This window comes from Myotis davidii, unplaced genomic scaffold (genome assembly GCF_000327345.1).
Source record: "Myotis davidii unplaced genomic scaffold, ASM32734v1 scaffold426, whole genome shotgun sequence".
NCBI classification, from domain to species: Eukaryota; Metazoa; Chordata; class Mammalia; order Chiroptera; family Vespertilionidae; genus Myotis; species Myotis davidii.
The window spans coordinates 866,911-880,508 of NW_006297287.1; the positions used below are offsets into that span (position 1 = coordinate 866,911).

Consider the following 13,598-nt stretch of genomic DNA (forward strand, 5'->3'; position numbering starts at 1 on the left):
CTATACCCCTGCTTGCTATATTCTTTGCCTATTCTCTTCAACTTGGTTTATGCCTTTTTGTCTAGATTTTAGCATGAGTGTCACTTCTGGAAAGTTCCCTTTGAATTTCCTTACTAGATTCCCTCCCCCTTTTATGTCTGACATTAGAGGCCCAGTGCACAAAAATCTGTGCACTCAGGAGGGCCCCTCAGCCCGGCCTGTGACCTCTCACAGCCTGGGACTCCTCTGGGAATGACCACCTGCTGGCTTAGACCTGCTCCCTGGGGGATTGGGCCTAACCTGGCAGTCAGACATCCCACTGGCAGCCCAGGAGCCCTCAGGGGATGTCCACTTGCCAGTGGAGAGCAGGCCTAAGCTGCAGTCGGACATCCTTAGCACTGCTGAAGATGCAGGAGAGGCTCCCACCACCACTGCTGTACTGGCAGCTGCCAGCCTGGCTTGTGGCTGAGCAGAGCTCCCCCTGTGGGAGCGCCTGGGTGAGGGGCCAAGGGCTGTTTTCAGACTGGCCACACCCCCTTCAGTGTGGGGGTCCCCACTGGGGTCCTGGCCAGCCTGGGTGAGGGGCTGATGGCTGTTTGCAGGGTGGCCACAGCCACCAGCCACCCAAGCTCCCAGTGGAGGCTGGCTGGAAGCAGGTATCTGGGATTTATTTAGCTTCTCTGATTGGAACTTTGTTGCTTTTTGGGGTGGCCACAGCCCGTCAGGGCAGGCGGGAAGCTTGGCTTCCTCCATCGCCAGGGCAACCAAGCCTCCTGCTTGCTCCAGCTCCATGGCTGCCGGCCGCCATCTTGGTTGGGTTAATTTGCATACAGTCACTCTGATTGGCTGGTGGGCATGGCTTGGGCATAGCAAAGGTACGGTCAATTAGCATCTTTGTCTTTTATTAGTGTAGATAGCAGCATGACCCCTCCTATTAATAACTATTAAGCTCCATGAGAGGAGGAACTATGCCTATTTCTGCACCTGACACATATTGTGCTCTCAGTAAATATTTGTTGAATGAGTGGAATCTTACTTCTTCTATGAAGTGTTCATTAGCTATTCATGCCATAAAGTTTTCCAGTTTCTAGGTTACCCTAGTGTTCATCACTTAAGTGTGTCTTTCCTTGTTCTCTTTTTTCATGTATATTGGGGTGTTCTTCTAACTAGATAGTAAGTCATATAAGGACAGATGGTAAGTTCTATGAGAACAAGAAGCATATCTTAAGCTTTATTTATTTTATTTTTTTCTCATATATTTTATTGATTTTTTTACAGAGAGGAAGGGAGAGGGATAGAAAGGTAGAAACATCAATGAGAGAGAAACATTGATCAGCTGCCTCCTGCACACCTCCTACTGGGGATGTGCCCACAACCAAGGTACATGCCCTTGACTGGAATCGAACCTGGGACCCTTCAGTCTGCAGGCCGACGCTCTATCCCCTGAGCCAAACTGGTTAGGGCCATATCTTAAGCTTTAAAAAGTCTCCACATGCCCAGAGTAATTCTGAGCACAAAGCAGGTTTTGAACCAAGACTTGGGGATTGGTTTACCTTTGTTCATACGTATGTGAAGTTCAGCCGTAATCTTTTACACATGCTGACGCTTTTTTTGGCTTTCTCCTTCAGTCTCTTTCGATATGGAGTTTGTGGGGATAGGTGAGGAGTGGAAGTAGCACCATTGACTTGCACCCCCTTCTCTGTGGGAGCTTTATGGAGCCTGAGAGAGAGCAGCCTTGAGCTCTTCACACTTCAGATCAGAGTGTGACACCTGGGGAGGAGAGGCTCTTGCCTTCCATGAGGCAGGTGCACAGTAAGTGGGACTAGGTTGCTTAATTAGAAGAAAAGCTGTGGCCATCACTTGGGTCCCCTGACTCCAGGCTCATTGTTCTTTGTGAGGTTGTTTCATTTAAATTTAGAGAAAAAAATAAGCTCTCATTAATAGGATGAGGCACACATGCTGGGAATCGAAATTAATAGGGATGGGGAAAGCCAGGGAGATCCTGGGGGAACATCTGGGTGTGTGGACTAAGTCAAGTGAGGGAGGGATGGCTTATATATTTGGTGAAAACCATTATCTAGAGTTTATTTTTGTTTGAAGCATATACATCATACCTAATTCCCTTATGCCTTGCTACTTAAATGTTTATTTATAGAATAATTATACAGTAAAACATCCCTTTAAAATCTCCTTTACTCTTACCTCCTTTTCTCTGTTTTATACATTTATTATACAAGCCATACATTGCGACTCCACAGGGTATCACAGTCTGTAACTGTGAGTTTCTTGTGTGTGGCTTAGTTTATGTTCACACAAATCTCATTGCCTTTCCTCCTGGTCCTTTTTGCCTTTTCCTTTTCTAAGCACCAGATGCCATTTTCTTTTTTGTGCATTCATGTGTGAGGGCTCACACGTGCGCATGTGTGTACACACACACACACACACACACACACACCTGGATGTGCATAGACAAAGATTGCACTGAAAGAAATACTGTGACATATGGTACCTGAAAATCCAGAGTCTTAATAGAAGGGCTATGATCAAGGGTGCAGATGTTTGGCATTTGACAAATGAAATTTTGTATGTAAAACTGTTTTAGTACATTAAGTTAAAGGAAAGAAAATTAGCTGCATGTTGTAATGAACATATCTCTCCATTGAAAAGGGATGAAATGGGAAACTTAATCAAACAAATAAGTTAGTGATTTTCTGCTTATGTTTATCCAAGTCTCAGATTTCACTTCTGTTTCCTCTTGGGGGTTCTTTGCTTCTTCCTCTATTATTCAGCTCCCACAGAGCATGTGAGGATGTGTTTTGAATGTCACTAACCTTAAAGTTTTTGGAAATAGAGTTTCAATAACATACCTTAATGTTTTCTTTCATCAATGTCAAATTTTACTGTGAATGCGAATGTTTTCTTCTCTTTACCCTTCCAGTCCTTTGGTTCCTCATGTTCTCCCAGTTCCTAAATCCTCATTTCCTTCCTAAACACCTTCACTTAGGTATTTCAAATGGACAATGGCTTTCCCCCCCTCAAATATGCTTCATTGGCTGTATTATTGTCATTGAATTTAGCTCAATATACAATTTGTCACTTACTTAGTCTTTGTCCAGAATTGCTCCTTGTTTAATGTTTGCTAATTTTTATTCCCCTTTGATTGTACTCTCTTGAAATTAGAAGTTACATCTTATGGTAAGTGATGCATAAATACCCATTGATTCATTTTTAGATTGTTTTTAGAAAAGAAAGGAGTCACATTACTTAGCAGAAAATGACATATGTGGCTCAATTATAAATACATAAAACAATCATCAACTGGTAATTGCTGTCAATAAAACTAGTCAGCATTTCTCCTTTCAGTCTTTGGAACTGTGCCCTGTATTGCCTCATTTGCCTTATTTGGATGGTGCTGCAACTTCTAGGCCTGCAAAATAGTTCTTTTTAGGCGTGTCCTCTTTTGCCAAAGGAGTTTTAAAAATACGTTTCTTATCAGAGGCAACTCAAAATGCTATTTTCTAATAATATCTTTTAAGAATAAATCAGGATCTTAACTAAAGATGAAAAAGAGACATATTTAGTAACTAATATTTTTTTTTATTTTCATTCACCTTTACATTTGCCCTTACAGCACACAATCCTATAGGTAGGCAGATGTTTATATTCTCTTTATGAAGGATGAAACTGAAGTGTGAAAGAGTCAGGCAGAGGCCTCTAGCCATGAAATAACGGAGCTTGAGCTTCAACCCTGTCAGCTCCTTTGGGCACCCCTCTGTGCATCTCCGTGTCTTTGGTAGAACAGCTAGCCTGTGAGTGGACACTGCATGCTTGACGTTCCATGCAAAGAGGAGTTCCTCAAAATATGTGTTAAAAGCATCTCTCTATGGTGAAGACATATCTCTTATGCTATTTTTCCTTGTAGCACAGACCTGATCAGTAATCCCTGAACATCAGCTGTTGGTGGACGTGCCCCAGGGTAACATTAAAATAATAAAAAATAACCAAAGGTTCGGCAGTTAGAGTCAAATGTCTCAGAGGCTTTAGGAGATCTTGAGGCTCTACCAAATATCACTCCTTAGATTGGCAGGTGTCCCTGGTATGCCATCCCCCTCTTCTGCCCTCGCTCTCTTGAATAAAGGCTTTTCCTTCCATAAAGTCTGGAACAGCCTTCCTTTTGGGTCTTCTCCATGATCCCCAAGGCACTTTGGATCTCTTTCTTTCAGTAACTCCTGAAATAATTGTCTGCTCCACTCATTTAGCACTGAGCAAATGTACTAGCTTATTGTTTTTGCTCTACTTCCTCAACTGGATTTAAGAGCTTGTGAGGATGGAACCATGCTTATAATTTTACTAGAGGCCCAGTACACAAAAATTTGTGCACTCGGGGTGGGGTGGGATAGTGTCCCTCAGCCCGGCCTGTGCCCTCTCGCAGTCTGGGACCCCTCGGGGGATGACCACTTGCTGACTTGGGCCTGCTCCCCAAGGGATTGGGCCTAAGCTGGCAATCAGACATCCCTCTGGCAGACTGGCAACCCTCTGGGGATGTCCATTTGCTAGCAGGAAGCAGACCTAAGCTGCAAACGGACATCCTTAGTGCTGCTGAAGAGGCAGCCATCAGCCTGGCTTGTGGCTGAGCAGAGCTCCCTCCTGCATTGAGCGTCTGTCCCCTGGTGGTCAGTGTGTGTCATAGTGACCAGTCATTCCCAGTCTTTCTGCTGTTAGAGTCAGTTTGCATATTACCCTTTTACTATATAGGATAGAGGCCTGGTGCATGGGAGGGGGCCAGCTGGTTTGCCCTGAATGATGTCCCAGATCAGGGTGGGGGGCCCGCTTGGGTGCCTGGCCAGCCTAGGTGAGGGGCTGATGGCCGTTTTCAGGCTGCCCACACCCCCTTTAGGGTGGGGGTCCCCACTGGGGTGCCTGGCCAGCCTGGATGAGGAGCTGAGGGCTGCTTTCAGGTGGGCCAAACCTGTAACTGAAGCTCCCAGTCTCTCTTCGCTTCAGCTGCCTGGCTGCCAGCCGCCATCTTGGTTGGCAGTTAATTTGCATATCACCCTGATTAGCCAATGGGAAGAGTAACAGAGGTATGGTTAATTACCATGGTTGTCTATTATTAGTTAGAATGTGTGTGTGTGTGTGTGTGTGTGTGTTACTAATTTGGCCACAGTGGGTGGGATGGCACTGTCCCCAGTGCTGTCCCAGTCTCCAATCTTTCATATACCATTTTAAAAATATAGCTATCATTTATCTTGCATCTAGCTGCTGCAAGTGGTAGGACGAAAACCAGTATTCTGTTTAGATTCTAGCATATCGCAGGTGCTATGCTAGCTAAATCCTTATGGACGCAGTCTCCCCACTTTATAGTTGAGAGACAGTAGCTCAGGAAGTTAAGTAACTTGCCCAAGGTTGCCCAGCAAGTAGTAGACTTGGGATGCACTCTTTCTCCACCACGCTGTCTCTTCAAGTGTGCCCACTGTCCAACCTCCAGATATAACTTTTGTCTTCGCTTTGTATCTGGGAATGTTGGTAGCTAGTTAAGAATTGGTGGATTTTCCAGATAAAACCATCACTTTTTAATAATCTCTTAATGACCCATCTTTTTTCATTTTAGTTATAAGACAATAATTAGAGGTACTCTTGGCTGGATACTCATGAAGCATCAACTGTGGGTCTCATAACAAAAAAGTATTCGCAGTGACTATTGTTACATCCCGTGTCATAATTTTGCTTTTGTGTATGCAAGTCAAATTGCTTTTGTGTACCCAAGTCAGATTGCTCATTTAGAGTCTGGCTCATAGAAGGAAGTGTTTTTCACTCAAGCATGGTGAAAAAGGTGAAGTAGAATAATTTAGACCATTTCGAAGCACTTATCTTTTCTCATGTGTAACAGGTCCACTTGCTCAGTCTTTGATGAGGGCAGGAAGGAAAAGAGTTTGAGATCAGATGGGAGGAAAGTTTCTTGAGACATGGAAAGTCATCTATAATAATAAAAGCATAATATGCTAATTGGATCAGATGTCCTTCCGGATGAAGCCAGGGCTGCAAGGGAAGCCTGGGTCCTGGGTGCCTGCCAGCGGCCAGAGGGAACCCAAGGTCCCAGGGGGAAGGAAGGCCGACTCTTGCACAAATTTCATGCATCGAGCCTCTAGTTTGATTCATAAAAAGTATAAAATTCACTAACATTACAATAATAAAATTTTACCATGTTTTTACTCTTTGTCTAAAAGGTGTGGCATACCCTCCAAATCCCTACAGGTATTGTGACATTTATCCTGGAAGTTTGGAACTCACTGGCATAGCCAGACTTTGTTCTTACGGAGTTGTCCCATAGCTAATATGTAGCTGGTACACAGCAGTATGGCCATTCTGCTTGTCAAAATATTGAAGTATTTTCTTGTTGGTTCATAAAAGTCTCTGTCCCAGCCTGCTGAAACATCTCATAATCCAAGTGATAAAGAGTCGATGTCTAGCACTTTAGACGTCACTGAAGACCCTGCTCTCTTCTGCATCCATCCTGTTGTTGGTGATGGTTTGAATTTCAGCCTTGGCTGTTGTTACACAGACTCTTTGCTTTAACATGCAAGATAGCTCAGTGGCCTGGATCTTTCCTGCTCCTTTCCAAGTTCAGAGTTGCTTTATAAATGTTGTGTGTGTTTTTGTGTGTTTTTTCACAGACATCATTCCAGATTAAAATTGGTAGTGAAATCCTCCACGTGGTAGATATCATGCCTTAATAAAGCCACACATCTAGGCAAAAGTGAGTGGAACAATGCTTGTCTTTGCCTTCTTGTTTTGTCATTAGCATTATTTCCTGAGGGAATGCATGGAGGTTGACTGTATGAAATATTGTGGAGTTCTCAGCGTTTTATGCTGGAGATATTTAGGATTGGGGATTATAAGTTTATTTCTATGAGTGTAGATACAAATATATTCTATGGGTTGTTGAATTGTTTGAACTCCATGGTTTATTAAAAGAAGACCAAATTGGTGGCTTCGGACACATTTATGTTACCTTCTGTATTTTATAAAGCAATAAAATGTTTTAAATCATTAATGAAACAAGGTTGGATATACTAGTAAATAAATATTCAAATATACCCACTGTCTCATTTTATCCTCATAAAATCAGTAAGAAGTTGCTACTGTCTGTATTTTATAGATTAAGTGACTTGAGGGTAGCCAGATGCCTCTGAGCAGTAGAGCAAAAGCCGAGACCTCAGATCCACCCTGAGCCCACAGGAAACTACTCCCCGCACTCTGATCCCACCTGGGTCTCCATACAAAAACCAGTATTCCAAATAAGGTGCTTTAAAAGTTAGGAAACAAAACAAAATGAAACAAAAATGTCTGTTTACATGTGAGAGGAGATGCTGTCCTGATGTGTCAGCATCATTCATGGAAAGAGAGGAACCAGGGTAATATTTTGAGCTCTTTAGTTGAGTTGGGGTATAATTCTCCAGGGACTGCTAAACCATCTTTTCTTTAGTTACTGAAATAGGATTATTAACGCTAGCTCACTTCTCAGGAGATGTGATTGAGTGTCGAGAAACGTTTTAGTGAGGAATATTGATGATGTAAATTACCATGATGTAGGACGAGAATGCATTAAGTTTTGTCACCCTGAGAAGGCCCTGGCTGTCACACCTGTCCCTCCATTGATGTTAGGAGTGGATGAGGCCCTTTGGCAGGAAGACTTGTGTGCCCTTTCCCCTCTTCACTCTGTGGACAACCTTCTGAATGGCATCCTGGGTCTTCTTGGGGAGGTCACCCCCTTATCAGTAAGTTCTTTTGACATTTTTATGCTTAGGCATGGAGAATTTCTAAAGTATTATCTCAGACTTTTTGTTTCCCCACCAACAATGGTGAAATAAAAGACAGGTGCATTTTTTTTTATATTTCTGAAGAACATGCTATACTTTCTGAATGTTCCATGCTATAAAAGAGAGCCTGGGACGCATTTGAGATGTTAGATAAAGGACTGTCTCTGCCCTTGCTCCTGATAAAAGAACACAGAAGTTTGAGATGCATAAGGACATAAAATGACTGAGAATTAATGTCTGTTTATCTTTGCTTTGGGGGAAGAAATTAAACTAATCTCATCAAAGTTATTTAGGAAGTTTCTGACTGTACTCTTTAATCTTTGTTTCAGAGAACATCAGCCTGCATTATTAAAAAGGAGATCACTGCGTGTGGGGAGAGCATTCAGCTGGTGTCTGTTTCCAAATATGAAATTAAAGAATTTGAAGTTAATTTCGCAGATAAAGGAACTGCTAGGCAAAACAGTGTAGGCCATTTTGGAAATGTTATTACATTATTCAAACCATATTTATTCAAACATGCGTATGTGAGCTGCTGCACAAACATCCTATGGGTGTAATCACAAACAAAAATTCCACTGATGCTGAGCTTCAGCTACAAGTTGGATAAAGATATCAATTTCATCTTTTTTATTTTTTTATTTTTGAGTTGGTACATATCCAACCTTTGCCTGATTGAGATGATAGAATTTAAAAGCTTTTTTCCATCTTTATTGTGAAGAGGTGTGTGTGTGTGTGCACATCCACACACACACAATATTTTAAATGTCATATTGTTCAGTTCTGTGGTTTGCAGGAAGGAAATTCATTAGTTTTGTGCATTAACACTTTATACAGTATAACAATTGGTAAAACCACCTTGCCACCTAAAATCCTCCAAGGTTGTGCTTTCGCCATCATTTTTTCTAGATCCCATCCTTTGTTGGCTTCTGAATGTTGGTGCTCCATGACTCAGTTCTTGGACTACTCCTTTTATCCAAATGCTCTCACAATGTAGGTGATTTAATCTAAGCCCATGGCTTTATGCCATCTATACGGTGAATATGTCTATTTTCTTTTTATTTTCAGCCCTAGCAAAAGATTTATTGTATGCTTGAGGCCCAACGCATAAATGTTGTACATGGGTGGGGTTTCTAGGCCAGGCCGACAATCAGGGCCAATTGGGGCCGGCCAATCGGGCCCGAAGGTCCCGGTGGGGTTGGGAGAGGAAGCAATGGTCACCGGGTTGGGCACGGAAGGAACAGACACCGGACGCCAATGCCACCCTTGGCGCCCTGCCACTGCACAGTTTCCTGCCCCTCCCCCCTTCTCCTTCCCTTGCCATGGAGCTGCCACCAGGGCCTGTTGGCTGGCAGGGAGGGACAGGGCCTGCTGGCCAGGGAAGGAACAGGGGAAGGACCGCGGGAGGTTGGCCACTGGCCCCGAGGGGGGAGCCGGCCCTCTGCCCCCTGTGAAAAGGGCCACATCTGCCGCCACCCATCCCTGGTTCCCTGTTCCAGCCCAGGGCTTGGGCTAATCGGGTGATGGGGGCCTGCAGGCCAGGGGGAGGGACCGTGGGAGGTTGGTGATTGGGTGGGGCCCAGCTGGCCCGGCTAATTGGGGCCAATCGGGACCAAGCCAGACCGGGGGAGGGACATGGGAGGTTGGCCAGCCTGCCCCGCCCCCAATTGGAGGAGAGCAATCGGGAGCACGGCCACCTGGGAGGAGTGGCTGCAGGAGGTTGACTGGCTGGCCCTGTGCCCAATCAGGCCAGTTGGCAGGCCACAGTGCAAATCATAGCAACTGGTTGTTCCGGTCATTCCGCTTGTTCAGGTCACTTGGCTTTTATATATAGTTAGATGTCTGCTTAGAAGTGTAAAGTCATCTAACACCAACTTTGCCTGAGATGATAGCTATTGATTCTTGCTACACACATACCCCTTTCTACCTTGCTCCTCTCTTGTCTTCTCCAACCCATCTGGCATTATCATTTAACCAGTTGCCTAGGACAAAAAAAAACAAAAAAAACAACAACAATGAGGGATTAATCTTGAAGTTTATCTTTCTCATCCTTTTCACATTCAGTCCATTAGCAAGTCCTATACTTTCCAGATATACCCCACATATATTCCAAAAGAAATCCCAGCAGCTCTTCCTAGATTGGACTGGCTTCATCTTTTTAAAATATCTCTTTGTGTCCACTGTTAGCCTGATGGTGGTCAGTATATAGCCTCTTAATCAGAGTAATCCATCAAAAATATAAAACTAATCCTGTTGCCCCTATCTTCCAAAGGCTTTCTGCTCTACTGAGAAGAAATTTCAAGTCTTTGCCATGGCCTTCAAGGTCCACCATGGTCTGGTCATTGACTATTGCTCCTTATTTATTTTCTACCACTTCTCTTCTGCTTCCACCTCATTCACTTTGCTCTAACTATACTGGCCCCTTATCTTGCTCATCAACTCTCCTCCTCAGGGCCTCTGCTCCGCTGCTTGCAATACACTTCCTCCAGATATGTGTATTGCTTACTCCCGCCCATCATTCAGAATGCCTTTCTCTTCCCCCAGGTACCTGCAGGCTTTCTTCCTCATCTCATTCAGAACTCTGTTCTTTGACTAAAAATACCAACCTTGTCACTTTCCATTGTTGCTTAATATTTTATAGTACTTCTTATTACCTGAAGTAATATTGGTTATTTCACTTGTTTGCTCTTTGGCCCCTTGGAAAGTATGGAAGCTTCATTTGAACATGGCATTGTGTGTTTCTCCAACAATGATATCTGGCATCTATTTGAGTGAATGGATAAATGATATGATTAAGTTCATCTGTCTTCCTTGATATCCTTACCCATTCTCTACATTTCATCTTGTGATTATTTAAACTGTCTCTCTGTGTTGCAATCTCTGTTGCTATGAGTATGCAACAATGTTCTGGTCCTTTTAGAATAAAGACACAACTAATTTAAGAGGCAATCAAAAGAGCATAATGGTAATAGAGAAACTCAGACTTTACATTTATTTTGCTAAACTGTGACCTTCAAGATTATTGTCTCACTGTGGACTAATTAATATAAGCTTTGAGACTCAATATTTAGCATTGACATTCTTCCTCTAGGCAAAACCTTCCCCCTTCTTCTTAGGACATACTTGACTTTGAAAGTGTAGAGTATAAAGGGAAAAGACTTCCAAAGAAATGATCAATGCCTCTCTTTAACACATTGATAATATTATTGTATTAAAATGTTTTATATTTCTCTTTTTTTCTGCTGGTTCTATGGAGCCTGATAAGCCTGTTTATGTTGGTCTTGCTAATTTCATGATATCCATCAATGCAAGCAAACAGGTCTAGACAGACGCATGTACCTGAGTCGAGTCAATGGGCTTTAAAATGGCACCTCATATATATGTATATATGTCATATATGTATCTTATTATAAGGTCATGTGTTTAATAAGCATTTATTGAGTGCTAACAATGTACCTGATATTATATTATGGTCTGGGAATATTAAAAGGAAAAGACATGGACTTTAGATTTAAGGAAAACCCAGTCTAGTAAAGGAAATAGGCAGATAAAAAATAAGTATAAGGCAGATTGGCAGCACTGTAAATATATGTATAAGAATACATACAGAAGCCCAGGAGAACGGGTCTCGGGAACCTTTTTTATGAAGATGGCGCCGAAAGCTAAGAAGGAAGCCCTTGCCCCTCCCAAAGCCGAAGCTAAAGCAAAGGCTTTGAAGGCAAAGAAAGCAGTGTTGAAAGGCATCCACAACCACAGACAAAAAAAGATCCGCATGTCACCCACTTTCCAACTGCCAAAGACACTAAGACTCCGGAGGCAGCCTAAATATCCTCAGAAGAGTGCACCCAGGAGAAACAAGCTTGACCACTATGCCATCATCAAATTCCCCCTGACTACCGAGTCAGCCATGAAGAAGATAGAAAACAACAATACACTAGTGTTCATTGTGGATGTCAAGGCCAACAAGCACCAGGTCAAACAGGCTGTGAAGCAGTGCTTTGGATGTTGCCAACAAAATTGGAATCATCTAAACTGAGTTCAGCTGCCTAATTCTAAATATAAAAATTTTACACTGTAAAAAAAAAAGAATACATACAGAGTATGGAACAGGGAATTGCCAATTTTATTGGACATTCACAGATCAGGGCAGACTCCTTGAGGAAATTTACCACTGATGTGGGGGTTGAAGAACAACTTGACAGGTAGACAGACCACAAGTTATTGAGGCAAACATGGTGAGTTTCAGCGACTCTAAGTAAATTTACATAGTTAGGGCACAGGAATTTTGAGGAATTGACAAGAAATTGACAAGAAATTCAAAGTAAACAGGGTTCAGATCACCAATGGCCTTGGATAGCTTGTAAAAGAGTTTGAACTTTATCCTAAAGACAAAGGCTATTCCAGGATTTTAAACACAGGAGGGGTAGCATCTGACTTGTATTCCAGGGAACTTGTTCTGGGTGTCATGTGGAGAATTGAATATATGGGCATGAGCCTGCTGGAAACCCAGGCAAAAGATGATAGGAGAGTATAGAGTAAAGTGGCATGCATAAGTAAAGTGATAGCCAGGATGATATTGGGGCTGTGGGAAATGAGAGAGAAAATACGGAATGACTCTAGAGCTCTGGGTTTGTTTGATTGGATAGTTGGTGGTGCTACAAAGGAAAGGGAGCATAGCAAGAAGAGCTTCCTATGCTATCACTGCAAGTAGCATTTATTGAGCACATGCTATGAGCCACACACTTTCATTATTGAATGGTCCTATGAGATAAGAATCATTACTGTCTTAAAGTCTACATACTGGAAACTACACCTGAGCTTTAAGGAGCTAGATGCCTTGGCCAAAGTCATACAATTGGAAGTGTCAGAGCCAGGAATTGAAGCCATTCTGATTCCATAGTCTGCTTTAAAATATTTTAAATATATATATTTAATATAATTTAATTTCAAAGCTAATGATCATGCATTAAATGAGACAATATCTAAAAATAGGGACAGGAGAAATGGTCATCCAAGTAGGCTCTTGACACACAAAAAGCCAAGTCCTGGCTTGATTGTTCTGGGTGAACTTTCAGTGAGGACAGAAGAATGTCTACAGGTTACACAGTTGGGGTTGAAAATACGAGTCTGGATCTCAGGCTAGCCATCAGAGTGGGAGGAACACATTTGGAAATTATCAGTGGATGGGTGGTAGGAAAACCACATAAATGGAAAAAATATGTTCTTTAAAAAAAGAACCATGCCAACGAAACCTTTCTTACTCTTGCAACTGTATGGACCCTGACTCCTTACAAAGAAAACAGAGAAGTGAAAGGATCAGTTTGGGTAAGCAGATTGGTATAGATTCTGATACTTATTATCATGATAAACTTTTCTCAAAGATTCTAGAGATTTCTAATGTTTTCCTATGTTAGTCTGTTGCTAATTTGTCAGTGTCTCCTGCTTCACCAATATGGGACCTAAGTCATTTTCGCAGACTAATTGAACTCTAAAAAGGATACTCTGAGGAAGCTGGCTAAGGAACCATGAATTTGTCAAAAAGAAGGATTTTAAAAAAATTGTTTTTAAAGTATAGCTTGCACCCTTGCTTTATCACTTCCCTTTTAATCCAAATGATGGCTGTGTTTTTGGGAAAATAGCAATATCCATCATTGTTAAGTTGGGAAAAGGAATACCCATACCAGGTTATTTTTATGGATCTCAAAAGCTGCACAGGAAGTAAAAAATACTACGTGGTATGAACAGTGTGAAACACTTTGTGTGCCTTGTACCTTGTCCAAAAATAATTGACTCATTAATCTC

The 13,598-nt window shown here is 42.4% G+C and overlaps 1 pseudogene; it reads left to right on the forward strand.

Moving 5' to 3' along the window:
• The first annotated feature begins 11,413 nt into the window (after positions 1–11,413).
• On the forward strand, positions 11,414–11,882 carry LOC102754104 (annotated as a pseudogene).
• The last annotated feature ends 1,716 nt before the right edge of the window (positions 11,883–13,598 follow it).